Genomic DNA, 16,358 nt, shown 5'->3' on the forward strand with positions numbered 1-16,358 from the left:
GCTTGGGTCACATCTGCACTTATTTTCAAGCATGCACTTCTGGTGGTGTTTCCATATTTTTGCCCAGCCTCTTTTATTTCGAAGTATTGCGTTCCATTTTACAAGTACGAATTATTATAATACGTATGTCGTTAAATATTTGGAACTTTATGTTAGATTAAACAGAGAACCTGATTCGCCAACACTTGCCACGATAAATAAATTAATAAATCAAAATTTGAAATTATTTCTGCTGTAATTACGGCAACGCAGATGATTGATTACCGTATGGAGTGGTTGGTTGCGAGACCCGGAGAGGTACGCTCAGGCTCGAAATCGAGAAGGATTTTCTTTTCCACCACGCGATGGCCTCCTACCGGGGGCTGTGTGAGCGTTGTGTTACGTGTACCTGTTGAGCGTAGGTGACTGTACTTCAAGTTTGTGTTGTATGATGATGAGAGGATGGGGAGACTAAAATCCGATGCCGAAACATAACCTGAAACAGAGGGCCCCCATCTCAACGTCCCTATCCAGCGGAGGCAACGGCCTTGCCGCAGTGGTTACACCGGTTCCCGTCAGATCACCGAAGTTAAGCACTGTCGGGCGTGGCCGGCACTTGCATGGGTGACCATCCCGGCTGCCAAGCGCTGTTGCCATTTTTCGGGGTGCACTCAGCCTCGTGATGCCAAATGTGGAGCTACTCGACCGAACAGTAGCCGCTCCGGTCACAGAATACCATCATAACGACTGGGAGAGCGGTGTGCTGACTACACGCCCCTCCTATTCACATCCTCAGTGAGGATGACACGGCGGTCGGATGGTCCCGGTGGGCCACTTGTGGCCTGCTGACGGAGTGGTATCCAGCGGACATATCACATGAACAGTGACACACGCCCTCACTCAAAGAGACACTGCGGAGAGTGTTGAAATTTAAAGTAGTCTAGTGATCAGGAACTTGACGTCACCACCTCTTTTCCACTTCCAGCAACGGTAACTATAAAATAAATTTTTGCTTCCAGTACAGAGTTCACTATTAAAAATGTTTAATAACGGGATAAGAGCAGGAATTTACTAGAAGGAAGACGAGACATTGTGTTAAAGAAAATGAAATGATCGACGTAGTTGGTTTTCGTGGTCGGTCATTAACAGGGAGATCGTAGTTCGTGTATCGGTAACAAAGGTATGTATCACCAATGCTAGCGTACATAAAAATGCGTACGACAAATTTGTAATCGTTCCTCGTAAATCGCGAAAAGATCATGAAGGCTGGTTCTGTGATTGATCATGCAAATCTGCTTATAGGCTGCTACAATGGCGGCCGATCAGTTGGATCATGCTATGAAGACGTCCACATTGCGTCGTCCCGTTGATGCTGAAACAGGGAAGTACGGGTTAGGACGAGGTAGGTATGTCAACCTTTCCTAAACACGAACATTTTAAAGTTTAACAGATATATTGTCACAAAAGACACAAACATGAAAAAAATACCGCACCTCCTCTCGAAGCATGCGTCTACGCTGGAGGCAAGACTGGAGAAGAGTTTGCGGAAGAAGATCCCTCACGAAAGAAGCTAGAATCATTTGTTTCACAGATGGTTTTTATGTAAGTTCTTTTTTACAACGTTGCGTTGTTCCATCTGTGGAGAAGTCGACAGTTCAATTAATTTAGGAAAAAGGGTATTGTATAATACAATCGGCTTAGTTGTGAGTCGAAAACCACCACGAAGGAGTGCGTTAGCGAATTCGGCTACTTTTTTTTAGTGTTCAGTTACCAATTTATTTATTCAGTCCACTTCAGCTATAGCAATAAGAATCAATAATTTTTGTGAACGGTTCCACTTGCTTCGCCGGATTTTGCCTAGCTCCCTCAGGAGTCAGCTTATTAACATAGTTACGTTTGCCGTTATTCACGAGATACAGGACTCTCCTCTTTGTTTCAAAGGTCCAAACAACCTGCTTGTACTTCCCTCTACCTTCATGAGAAAGTCTGCCCAAATGACAGTACCTGTTTCCAGGTTTCAAGCATATAACCCTCATAGCTCCAGGCACCACAAGCCTCTTCCATAAGGTGGCGAAGAACCGGCACATGCTTTAAGTCTCGTCATTACCATTTTTCCCTTCTCTGTCTTGCGTGGCGACATACAGGGGATAGACAAAGTAATGTGAACAACTGTACTTACTTAGGAATGAATTATTAATAAGGGATTGGACTCCCATTCGCCCGTAATACAGTTGCGATTCTTCTTGGAATACTGCCATATAACGATTTGTCTATATAGTCTCCAGTGGAATGTTATGCTATTCTTCGATCAGACCCTCATCTAACTTCTTTAGTGACGAGAGATGCGGAAATATGCTCCTGAGTCTGCACTCCAATACTGCCCACAAGGGTTCGACAATTTTCAAGTCTGGGGACTGTGCTGGTCGGGAAAGAAACTGCAGCTCAGTTGCATGTTCCTCATACCACGATTCTACTGTTCTGGCAGTGTGAATGGGTGCATTATCGTCCTGAAATATGGCGTTATTTTCGGGGAACGACATTTTAATCATGGGGTGTACCTGATCACCTAAAATGTTCACATAATCATTGGCTGTGACACGACCTTTGAGAATAATGATGGGACCAAAAAAATACCATGATATGGCTGTCAGCACCGTCACACTTCCACCTCTATGCTTAACCGTTGGTATCAAGCAATCAGAATTGTAGACATCTTTTGGCGTTCTCCAGACATAAACCCGGTCAGATGTTGGAAACAACCAAAACGCTCGGCCACAGCGGCCGGCCACCACTTTACTGCCCAAATAGCAAACTCATAGATTATTGTTAGTGTCTAATTTACTGATCTAATTCCCTCAGCAATACCTGTTTTAATTGGGCTATATTTCATTGCCGCTGTGTTACTTTTCTTGATATTCACCTTTTAACCTCTTTTCAAGACAATACCTCTTTTCAAGACAATACTCTCTTCCTTCTGTGACCCCATAACTTGTCATGCAAACACGAAGTTTGCACTACTCGTAAACAACCTACACTGATAACTAGTCCGTACTGAACACGCACAGTCCGTCACAGCACGTGCCTTACCTGCGTTGTTGACCGTCAAACACAACCATACCATTACTACAACTATTCACATTATTTTCCTCTCGCCTTTACATCTGACATGTCTCCAGAATATATTGGTTTGTGGTCTAAAACGATGTGGTCCACATGCTGTATTAACATTGTGCCTCTGGCGAAAGAACGAGAGCTACTTTGCTCTGAAAAAATTTCCCTAAACGTAGATCTGTTCACATCTCACTACAACGATTTCGTTTCTTTGCAAAGCAGTCTTATAATTAGTCACAATAGCTGCAAGCCATTTCAAAAGGCGGTCCCTCCTCTCAGTCAAGATTTCCTTCCAGACAGACATGTTGTAGACCTAGTGTTGGGGGGGCTACTTGCGTTATCTGTCACCTGAACGGAATCACCCAAGTGTGTACCTGAGCCTACTACGTCACTCACAAACAGCAGCGTGGCTCCAACACGAGATGTGCGTCATTCACCCGATGTCTGTTTTACGCGGTGCGACGACTTCCGTGAAGAGCAACAGCGCCCGCGGCGGCATACAGATCCTGCTGCTTTCCAGGTAGCGACTGCTCCTGGGAACCAGGCCCGGCAGTGCGGACAATGGCGCCCGTTTGGGGAACAATCAGTGGAAGCGCGCGCTACTCTATAACGTGGGGATCCTAACAATCATCTAGGGCATTCTTGTCCTCTCTGAGCGGAGACAAAGACTTACATGGAGCACGTGGCGCGCGATAAAATATTCATGACTCGAGGCACAAATATATGAGGTAGTCCGAAACCACAAACGTGACTCGGTATAAACAATGATCCTGTAAGCAACTCTTCGAAACTTTCGGCACGAAACAAAACTACGAGGAAGGAATGTAAATGTTCACTGTATCGATCAGGCTACATTTATTGACGAATTACGATTTATGGAGGATATTTTACGTTACCATGGAAAACAAACACTCTGATGAGAATGTGAAGTAAGCTGCCGCTGTGTGGAAACACTAGCCATCCGTGGCAGGAGTCTGTATTGTGGTACTATTAAGCTCATACTGCAGTACTAGTATTTCACTGCTGCCGTCGAATGCCCGTCCCGCCACACTGCCTGCGCTAAGAGGAGGGAAGGGCATCTCGATTTATTGCTTTTTTCTCAGCTTTCGCTATGTGCGTGATGTATCATATGTATTCCTACCCTATTGGCCCGGCCGGCCGTTGTGGCCGAGCGGTTCTAGGCGCTTCAGTCTGGAACCGTGCGACCGCTACGGTAGCAGGTTCGAATCCTGCCTGGGACATGGGTGTGTGTGATGTCCTTAGTTTAGTTAAGGTTAAGTAGTTCTAAGTCCTAGGGGCTGATGACCTCAGATGTTAAGTCCCATAGTGCTCAGAGGCATTTGAACCATTTTGAACGTATTTGCCTCGTCTAGTGTTACCTCGACGACCTCATGTCATCAACTCTTAAGTACGCAGTACGTCCCAGGAGGAACGATCAGTATTCAGGGATATGACAGCAACGATCATTCGAAACAAAAAAGTGCAGTAAGCACAGCCTCTAAAAAGTCTATCTTAAGAGCTATGAGCACTTATACATTAGAAGAGATTTATTTCACAATAGCTAGGATGAAGTGTTTTCAAGGTATGCATTTTAGATGTCCTGTTCAATGGATATTTTCTCTTGTTTTGGTCGATACTAACACCTCTCAGAATATGGAAAGCAAAGAGCTCGCAATGGAAGAGATTTGTTTCACAGTATCTAAGAAAGGAAAAGTGCTCATAGCTTTTAAGGTATGCATTTTGGAGCCAATGTTTGGTAGACTTATATGCTTTGAATGAACGTTCTGCCTTATCCGTGAATATTTACCATTCCTCCTGGGACAGACTGATACGGTGTTCGACTATTATAGGTACGAGTATAGAGGGCGTATAGAGTAAATGAAACAACCAAATAATCTTAATAAACGAAAATCCGGACGCCACGATTTCCCAGACACAGCGTATTACCACTGACTATACGATCACTTTATAACCGTGTCTCTAAGGATCGAGACATCAGATATGCACTTTAGGACAAACGCATTACGATAAATTTCTCACATGATCACTGTTCATGTGAAGGCAGGCTTCAGCACGTCGCTTCATCCACGCCCGCAAACGTTCAAAAGCACCACGCGTGCTCCTAATGCATTGTCAACCATCCACAATGTCTTCACAGAATCCATCGACATCATCAGCAGGGCTGGAACACCAAAGCTTTTAAATTTCCCCATACAAAAGTCAAACGAGCTTAAATCGGAGTACCTGGGACGCTCTTGGTATTGGGGAGCCATGACAGATACACTTGTTGTCGAAGATCCGTGCTACGTACAAGAGTAATCCCAAAAGTGAGGTCTCCTATTTTTTAATAAATACATAGACCTGTTTATTTCTACAATGGTTTACATCAGCTTACAGTTTGAACATTTAGCTATTTTTCGACATAATCACCATTTCTGTCGATGCATTTTTGTAGACGCTGTGGCAGTTTTTGTATGCTCATGTCATACCAGCTCGCCCCCTTGCTGTTCAGAGGGTTATGAACCTCTTCTTTCACCTCGTGGTCGGAGCTAAATAGCTTTCCGACCAAATGTTCTTTTAACTTAGGGAACAGGTGATAGCCAGGACTATAGGGTGGGTGGGTGATTATGTTCCACAGAAACTGTTGCAGGAGAGCAAGGGTTTGCCGAGCGTTGTGTGGGTGAGCGTTGTCATGGAGATTGTGTACGCCCTAGCTCAACATTCCTCTTCTCCCGTTCTGAATTGTCCGTTTGAGTTTTTTCAGAGTCTCACAGTACCTGTCAGCGTTAATTGTGGTCCCAGCGATTCAGCTCCGACGACGAGGTGAAAGAAGAGGTTCATAACATTCTGAACAGCATGGCGGCGAGCTGGTATGACAGGGCCATACAAAAACTGTCACAGCGTCTACAAAAATGCATCGACAGAAATGGTGATTATGTCGAAAAATAGTTAAATGTTCAAGCTGTAAACTGATGTAAACCATTGTAGATGTAAACAGATCTATGTACTTATAAAAAAATAGGAGACCTTACTTCTGGGGTTACCCTCGTATTACCGAACAGCAACATGAAGGTGTACCGGTGTACCATCACACGTGCACCACATATGCACCCTTCACCATAAGGAACATCGTCCAGATAGCCGGTTGCCTTGTCAGTGGCAGCTGTTGTGCATACGCCATATTGGGGAAACCACAGATTTACGAACCTATGCTTACAAGATTTATTTGCTTGTTCCATTGTCATTTTCGTTTGTACAGTACCTAAAATCTACGAACACTCCTCGTTTAGGCATATACACTCCTGGAAATGGAAAAAAGAACACATTGACACCGGTGTGTCAGACCCACCATACTTGCTCCGGACACTGCGAGAGGGCTGTACAAGCAATGATCACACGCACGGCACAGCGGACACACCAGGAACCGCGGTGTTGGCCGCAGAATGGCGCTAGCTGCGCAGCATTTGTGCACCGCCGCCGTCAGTGTCAGCCAGTTTGCCGTGGCATACGGAGCTCCATCGCAGTCTTTAACACTGGTAGCATGCCGCGTCAGCGTGGACGTGAACCGTATGTGCAGTTGACGGACTTTGAGCGAGGGCGTATAGTGGGCATGCGGGAGGCTGGGTGGACGTACCGCCGAATTGCTCAACACGTGGGGCGTGAGGTCTCCACAGTACATCGATGTTGTCGCCAGTGGTTGGCGGAAGGTGCACGTGCCCGTCGACCTGGGACCGGACCGCAGCGACGCACGGATGCACGCCAAGACCGTAGGATCCTCCGCAGTACCGTAGGGGACCGCACCGCCACTTCCCAGCAAATTAGGGACACTGTTGCTCCTGGGGTATCGGCGAGGACCATTCGCAACCGTCTCCATGAAGCTGGGCTACGGTCCCGCACACCGTTAGGCCGTCTTCCGCTCACGCCCCAACATCGTGCAGCCCGCCTCCAGTGGTGTCGCGACAGGCGTGAATGGAGGGACGAATGGAGACGGGTCATCTTCAGCGATGAGAGTCGCTTCTGCCTTGGTGCCAATGATGGTCGTATGCGTGTTTGGCGCCGTGCAGGTGAGCGCCACAATCAGGACTGCATACGACCGAGGCACACAGGGCCAACACCCGGAATCATGGTGTGGGGAGCGATCTCCTACACTGGCCGTACACCACTGGTGATCGTCGAGGGGACACTGAATAGTGCACGGTACATCCAAACCGTCATCGAACCCATCGTTCTACCATTCCTAGACCGGCAAGGGAACTTGCTGTTCCAACAGGACAATGCACGTCCGCATGTATGCCGTGCCACCCAACGTGCTCTAGAAGGTGTAAGTCAACTACCCTGGCCAGCAAGATCTCCGGATCTGTCCCCCATTGAGCATGTTTGGGACTGGATGAAGCGTCGTCTCACGCGGTCTGCACGTCCAGCACGAACGCTGGTCCAACTGAGGCGCCAGGTGGAAATGGCATGGCAAGCCGTTCCACAGGACTACATCCAGCATCTCTACGATCGTCTCCATGGGAGAATAGCAGCCTGCATTGCTGCGAAAGGTGGATATACACTGTACTAGTGCCGACATTGTGCATGCTCTGTTGCCTGTGTCTATGTGCCTGTGGTTCTGTCAGTGTGATCATGTGATGTATCTGACCCCAGGAATGTGTCAATAAAATTTCCCCTTCCTGGGACAATGAATTCACGGTGTTCTTATTTCAATTTCCAGGAGTGTACTACGCAATAATTGATGCACTGAGAACTGTATCAAGCGGAGTCATAAAACAAGCAATGGGGAGATTCTCCACGGAATCGGCGAGGAGAGGAACATATGAAGAGTTACAGCAGGTAATTATGCATTGCATTTAGTCTTTAGAAAGAGAAACAGTCTTGATTCCAAGTTAAACAATCCTTTTATTGACACGTGTCGCCCTGCTGGGGCACCATCAGAAAATTTTGGTATACTACATCTACATCTACATCTAGATGATTACTCTGCAATTCACATTCAAGTGCTTGCAGAGGGTTCATCGAACCACAATCATACTATCTCCCTACCATTCCACTCCCGAACAGCGCGCGGGAAAAACGAACACCTAAACCTTTCTGTTCAAGCTCTGATTTCTCTTATTTTATTTTGATGATCATTCCTACCTATGTAGTTTGGGCTCAACAAAATATTTTCGCATTCGGAAGAAAAAGTTGGTGACTGAAATTTCGTAAATAGATCTCGCCGCGACGAAAAACGTCTTTGCTTTAATGACTTCCATCCCAACTCGCGTATCATATCTGCCACACTCTCCCCCCTATTACGTGATAATACAAAACGAGCTGCCCTTTTTTGCACCATTTCGATGTCCTCCGTCAATCCCACCTGGTAAGGATCCCACACCGCGCAGCAAAATTCTAACAGCGGACGGACGAGTGTAGTGTAAGCTGTCTCTTTAGTGGACTTGTTGCATCTTCTAAGTGTCCTGCCAATGAAACGCAGCCTATGGCTCGCCTTCCCCACAATATTGTCTATGTGGCCTTTCCAACTGAAGTTGTTCGTAATTTTTACACCCAGGTACTTAGTTGAATTGACAGCCCTGAGAATTGTACTATTTATCGAGTAATCGAATTCCAACGGATTTCTTTTGGAACTCACGTGGGTCACCTCACACTTTTCGTTATTTAGCGTCACCTGCCACCTGCCACACCATACAGCAATCTTTTCTAAATCGCTTTGCAACTGATACTGGCCGGTGGATGACCTTACTAGACGGTAAATTACAGCATCATCTGCGAACAACCTAAGAGAACTGCTCAGTTTGTCACCCAGGTCATTTATATAGATCAGGAACAGCCGAGGTCCCAGGACGCTTCCCTGGGGAACACCTGATATCACTTCAGTTTTACTCGATGATTTGCCATCTATTACTACGAACTGCGACCTTCCTGACAGGAAATCACGAATCCAGTCGCACAACTGGGACGATACCCCATAGGCCCGCAGCTTGATTAGAAGTCGCTGGTGAGGAACGGTGTCAAAAGCCTTCCGGAAATCTAGAAATACGGAATCAACTTGAGATCCCCTGCCGATAGCGGCCATTACTTCGTGCGAATAAAGTGCTAGCTGCGTTGCACAAGAACAATGTTTTCTGAAACCATGCTGATTACGTATCAATAGATCGTTCCCTTCGAGGTGATTCATAATGTTTGAATACAGTATATGCTCCAAAACTCTACTGCAAACCGACGTCAATGATATAGGTCTATAGTTCGATGGACTACTCCTACTACCCTTCTTAAACACTGGTGCGACCTACGCAATTTTCCAATCTGCAGGTACAGATCTATCGGTGAGCGAGTGTATATGATTGCTAAGTAGGGAGCTATTGTATCAGCGTAATCTGAAAGGAACCTAACCGGTATACAATCTGGACCTGAAGACTTGCCCGTATCAAGCGATTTGAGTTGCTTCGCAACCCCTAAGGTATCTACTTCTAAGAAACTCATGCTAGCAGCTGTTCGTGTTTCAAATTTTGGAATATTCCATTCGTCTTCCCTGGTGAAGGAATTTCGGAAAACTGCGTTCAATAACTCCGCTTTAGCGGCACAGTCGTCGGCAACAGTACCATCGGCACTGCGCAGCGAATGTATTGACTGCGTCTTGCCGCTTGTGTACTTTACATACGACCAGAATTTCTTCGGATTTTCTACCAAATTTCGAGACAATGTTTCGTTGTGGAACCTGTTAAAGGCATCTCGCATTGAAGTCCGTGCCAAATTTCGCGCGTCTGTAAATTTTAGTCAATCTTCGGGATTTCACGTTCATCTGAACTTCGCATGCTTTTTCCGTTGCCTCTGCAACAGCATTCGAACCTGTTTTGTGTACCAAGGGGGATCAGTTCCATCTCTTACCAATATATGAGATATGAATCTCTCAATTGTTGTTGCTACTATATCTTTGAATTTGAGCCACATCTCGTCTACATTTGCATAGTCAGTTCGGAAGGAATGGAGTTTGTCTCTTAGGAAGGCTTCTAGTGACACTTTATCCGCTTTTTTAAATAAAATTATTTTGCGTTTGTTTCTGGTGGATTTGTAAGAAACGGTATTGAGCCTAGCTACAACGACCTTGTGATCACTAATCCCTGTATCAGTCATGATGCTCTCTATTAGCTCTGGATTGTTTGTGGTTAAGAGGTCAAGTGTGTTTTCGCAACCATTTACAATTCGCGTGGGTTCGTGGACTAACTGCTCGAAATAATTTTCGGAGAAAGCGTTTAGGACAATCTCAGAAGATGTTTTCTGCCTACCACCAGTTTTGAACAAGTATTTTTGCCAACATATCGAGGATAGGTTGAAGTCCCCACCAACTATAACCGTATGAGTGGGGTATTTATTTGTTACGAGACTCAAATTTTCTCTGAACTGTCAGCAACTACACTCCTGGAAATGGAAAAAAGAACACATTGACACCGGTGTGTCAGACCCACCATACTTGCTCCGGACACTGCGAGAGGGCTGTACAAGCAATGATCACACGCACGGCACAGCGGACACACCAGGAACCGCGGTGTTGGCCGCAGAATGGCGCTAGCTGCGCAGCATTTGTGCACCGCCGCCGTCAGTGTCAGCCAGTTTGCCGTGGCATACGGAGCTCCATCGCAGTCTTTAACACTGGTAGCATGCCGCGACAGCGTGGACGTGAACCGTATGTGCAGTTGACGGACTTTGAGCGAGGGCGTATAGTGGGCATGCGGGAGGCCGGGTGGACGTACCGCCGAATTGCTCAACACGTGGGGCGTGAGGTCTCCACAGTACATCGATGTTGTCGCCAGTGGTCGGCGGAAGGTGCACATGCCCGTCGACCTGGGACCGGACCGCAGCGACGCACGGATGCACGCCAAGACCGTAGGATCCTACGCAGTGCCGTAGGGGACCGCACCGCCACTTCCCAGCAAATTAGGGACACTGTTGCTCCTGGGGTATCGGCGAGGACCATTCGCAACCGTCTCCATGAAGCTGGGCTACGGTCCCGCACACCGTTAGGCCGTCTTCCGCTCACGCCCCAACATCGTGCAGCCCGCCTCCAGTGGTGTCGCGACAGGCGTGAATGGAGGGACGAATGGAGACGTGTCGTCTTCAGCGATGAGAGCCGCTTCTGCCTTGGTGCCAATGATGGTCGTATGCGTGTTTGGCGCCGTGCAGGTGAGTGCCACAATCACGACTGCATACGACCGAGGCACACAGGGCCAACACCCGGCATCATGGTGTGGGGAGCGATCTCCTACACTGGCCGTACACCACTGGTGATCGTCGAGGGGACACTGAATAGTGCACGGTACATCCAAACCGTCATCGAACCCATCGTCTACCATTCCTAGACCGGCAAGAGAACTTGCTGTTCCAACAGGACAATGCACGTCCGCATGTATGCCGTGCCACCCAACGTGCTCTAGAAGGTGTAAGTCAACTACCCTGGCCAGCAAGATCTCCGGATCTGTCCCCCATTGAGCATGTTTGGGACTGGATGAAGCGTCGTCTCACGCGGTCTGCACGTCCAGCACGAACGCAGGTCCAACTGAGGCGCCAGGTGGAAATGGCATGGCAAGCCGTTCCACAGGACTACATCCAGCATCTCTACGATCGTCTCCATGGGAGAATAGCAGCCTGCATTGCTGCGAAAGGTGGATATACACTGTACTAGTGCCGACATTGTGCATGCTCTGTCGCCTGTGTCTATGTGCCTGTGGTTCTGTCAGTGTGATCATGTGATGTATCTGACCCCAGGAATGTGACAATAACGTTTCCCCTTCCTGGGACAATGAATTCACGGTGTTCTTATTTCAATTTCCAGGAGTGTATATCATCGGAGTCAGGAGGTCGGTAGAAGGAGCGAATTATTAACTTAGTTCGGCTGTTAACTATAGCCTCCACCCATACCAATTCGCACGGAGTCTCTACTTCGACTTCACTACAAGATAAACCACTACTGACAGACACAAACACTCCACCACCAATTCTGCCTAATCTATCTTTCCTGAACACCGCCTGAGACTTCGCAAAAATTTCTGCAGAACTTATTTCAGGCTTTAGCCAGCTTTCTGTACCTATAACGATTTCAGCTTCTGTGCTTTCTATTAGCGCTTGAAGCTCAGATGCTTTCCCAGCACAACTACAACAATTTACAACTACAATTCCGACTGTTCCTTGATCCAAGCACGTCCTGTATTTGTCATGCACCCTTTGAGATTGCAGCCCACGCCGTACTTTCCCGAGGCCTTCTAAGCTAAAAAACCGCCCAGTCCACGCCACACAGCCTCCGCTACCCATGTAGCCGCCAGCTGACTGTAGTGAACTCCTGACCTATTCAGCGGAACCTGAAACCCCGCCACCCTATGGCGCAAGTCAAGGAATCTGCAGCCAACACGGTCGCAAAACCGTCTGAGCCTCTGATTCAGACCCTCCACCCAGCACTGCACCAAAGGTCCGCAGTCGGTTCTGTCAACGATGCTGCAGATGGTGAGCTCTGTCTTCATCTCGTAAGCAAGACCGGCAGCCTTCACAAAATCAGATAGCTGCTGGAATCCAGAGAGAGTTTCCTCAGATCCAAAGCAACACATCTCATTAGTGCCGACATGTACCACCACCTGCAGCTGGCTGCACCCTGTGCTCTTCATGGCATCCGGGAGGACCCTTCCCACATCAGGAATGACTCCACCCGGAATGCACACGGAGTGCAAACTGGATTTCTTCCCCTCCTTAGCCGCCATACACCTAAGGGGCCCCATTACGTGCCTAACATTGGAGCTCCCATCTACCAATAAGCCCACCCTCTGTGATTGCCCGGACCTTGAAGGCTGAGAATCATCCTCTAAAACAGGGCAGGCTGCTGCATCTGGCTCAGCCAGAGACAGCACCTGAAACCTGTTTGTCAGACCCACCGGGTAGGCTTTCTGATCAGCCTCCGGGGACGCCTTTCGCTGCCTGCCACACCTTGGAACGACCTCCCAATCAACCACAGGCGAGGGCTCAGCTCCATTGCGGGCAGCAACCGGGGCAACCACAGCGGCAGACCGATCTGGGGACAGACGGGACGAGGTTGACATCCCCGTGATACCCAAGTCCAGCTCCCCACAGTGGTGCCCTTTGGCAACAGCCTCAAGCTTCGCGACCGATGTCAGCGCCGCCTGCAGCTGTGAGCGAAGGAATGCCAGCTCAGCCCTCATCCGAACATAGCAATCATATTCCCTGTCCATTCTAATCGATGTTGAACAACAGTTACTGAAAGACGAGTCCGCGCCTAGATAACGCAAGGGAAACACGCAAAGAATGTATGAACTAACCTATACAAATGCCTAACGACTGCGCTACAATCTGCCTGAATTAACGATTACAGTAACTAAAACTCGAAATTACACCTCAGGTACTAAAATGCGATGCCACAACTCTGAAATACTATAATACGCCAGAAATTTATGAATTAAACAATGCAAGTACCCAAAAACATGCAAAGAAATTAAGAATTAAACTATGTAACAAATAAGTAAGCTAGGAGTATACGACTTGCTGCTGGCAGCTGCTTATCCAACGGCGGCAGGGAGCACTACAAAATTTGCATTCATCATATCTGTGGCGACCGTTGTATCTACCTTAAAGACACCGGAGTCAGTTGAAGAAGCAGTGGTAGCATAAGATCGCACCCACAGGTTTTGAAACCACGCAGCACGGTCTGTACATTACGTAACAAGTCGTTCTAGTTCACTTGCAAAACACACGGTCGCTGTGCCAGATACTACATACAGTAGAAAGAATTGTACAAAATATAGTTTATAAGCTTTGCTCTTTTGGCAGAAAAATAACTGACGATGGCCGAAGTAGTGAGGGTATAAAATGCAGACGGACAATAGAAAGAAAAATGCTTCGGAAAAAGAGAAATTTGTTAAGGTCGAATTTAAATTTATCTTTTAGGATCTCTTTTATGAATATATTTGTATGGAGTATAGCCTTGTGAGGAAGTGAAAGTTGAACGACAAGCAGTTCACACGAGAATAGAATGGAATAATTAATGATGAGATGTTGAATAAAATTACGCAAAAAAATTTATGGAGTAACTTGACTAAAGGGTTCGGTTGATAGGACACATCCTGAGGCATCAAACAGTCGTCAGTTTTGAAATGACGAGAAGTGTAAGGTGGGGGAGGGGGATTGGAGGGAGTTCAGCGAGAGACCAAGGCTCGACTTCAGGTGGTTATAATGTAAGTAGGCTGTTTATGTTTTCTCTATGTAAGTAGGCTGTTTATGTTTTCTTATTGGCAACGTTACGTAGCGCTCAATATGAAAATCACTGGCTGTGCTGCGTGCAGTCTGTGGCTGCTTTGCATTGTTGTAATACTCGCCATTGTAGTGTTAGGCAGCTGGCTGTGAACAGCGCGTAGCGTTGCGCAGTTGGAGGTGAGCCGCCAGCAGTGGTGGATGTGGGGAGAGAGATGGCGGAGTTTTGAAATTTGTCATGAACTGCTATATTTGTATATGATGATATCAAGGTAAATACATTGTTTGTTCTCTATTAATATCTTTCATTTGCTAACTATACCTATCAGTAGTTAGTGCCTTCCATAGTTTGAACCTTTTATTTAGCTGGCAGTAGTGGCGCTCGCTGTATTGCAATAGCTTGAGCAGCGAAGATTTTTGTGATGTAAGTGATTTGTGAAAGGTATAGTTTAATGTTAGTCAGGGCCATTCTTCTGTAGGGAATTTTGAAAGTCAGATTGCGTTGCGCTAACAAAATATTGTGTGTCAGGTTAAGCACAGTCTTGTATAAATTGTTCAAAGGGGACGTTTCATATGTCGACCCTTAGCCTAGGATACCTCACTGGAATCTTCTGATTTTTTCTTGTAGTTTGTGTATTTAGTGTAGCTTTTGTTTATTGCTAGCGCGTAATTGTAGAGAGAATCTCCTTTGTAGTTGTAGCCTTTCATTGTTGTACAGTAAAACAGTTGTGGCATGCATGTAGATTTGCACCAAGTATTTCGCAGCTACGCTTGCAATTAACTACATATTATTTTCAGTGCTATGTTAATGTGTTCTCCTATTTTTGCACTTCAAATTGTGCTTTTCTGTGTTATCGTGTGAAATATTGTGACAATTATGGCGTGTGAAAAACGTAACACTAGGCTCCAAACTAAGCTGAGAAATAATAGTGACGACGAGCGTAGCTTATCAGCGCCGCCGAGTAATGAATTTACTAATGTTCAAAGTAGTAATTTGGTAACTGTGCACAGGGAAATGGAGAGGGCGTCAAACAATGGCGTGGACAGTGAAACAATTAGTGAAGAGGGAAGCATTATCGATCGATCGGTCGGCAATAGCTCGCCTCAGGAAGCCGAAATGACACGACACGATCTCGCAAATACTGTAGATTCAGGTATCGGATCCTCACCGTTTTCTCAAATAAGTCAAGACACATTTTCTGCTTGTCAAAATGTGAATGTTTCCAGTGCAAATTCAATGCCGAAAAGCGCTGAGGAACATGTTTCAGACACCAGTGCATTGTTATTACAATTAATGCAACAAATGGGACAAAAGCTTGAAAAGTTAGACACAATGGAACAACATCAGAGACAAACACAGCAACAGTTAGACACAATGGAACAAAATCAGAGACAAACACAGCAAAAGCTTCAAAAGTTAGACACAATGGAACAAAATCAGAGACAAACACAGCAAAAGCTTCAAAAGTTAGACACAGTGGAACAAAATCTTAAAAAGTTAGACTCATTGGAACAAACACTTGAACAAACACGTGAAGATTTATCTACTGAGTTACATAACATTGAATCGAAATGTCAAAAAGTCTGTAATGACGTAAGAACACAAATTTGTCAGCATTTTCAACCTATTTTTTCGCGGCACGAAAATGCATTACAGAATCACGAAGCAGCCATAAAAGAACTGCAAACCATTGTTCATGAAAATCATGAGACCTTGTGGGCTAAAATTGACTCAGTTGCATCTACCGATTCGGTTACGCAACTTGCAAAAACTCAGGAAAACTTAAAGGACACAGTAGATCCGATTTCAACACAAATGGACACTCTGAAACTTGGTTCAGAAAAACACACTGAGGAAATGTGTTCACTATCGGAGAAAGTAGCCGAACTTTCGGATCAGGTCACTAACTTATCTACAAAGGTAGATGATGATCTGAATGACACAAGACCCGTAGCCTTCACTGACACAGAAGAGTATGAACAAATAAGAAAATTCAAACAAAATCAGAATCAAATTAATA

General features: G+C 46.3%; 1 pseudogene; it reads left to right on the top strand.

The window, feature by feature from the left end:
- The first annotated feature begins 517 nt into the window (after nt 1-517).
- LOC126417321 (5S ribosomal RNA) lies at nt 518-635 on the top strand (annotated as a pseudogene).
- Nucleotides 636-16,358: the final 15,723 nt, after the last annotated feature.

The sequence above is a fragment of the Schistocerca serialis genome, chromosome 8 (genome assembly GCF_023864345.2).
Source record: "Schistocerca serialis cubense isolate TAMUIC-IGC-003099 chromosome 8, iqSchSeri2.2, whole genome shotgun sequence".
NCBI classification, from domain to species: Eukaryota; Metazoa; Arthropoda; class Insecta; order Orthoptera; family Acrididae; genus Schistocerca; species Schistocerca serialis.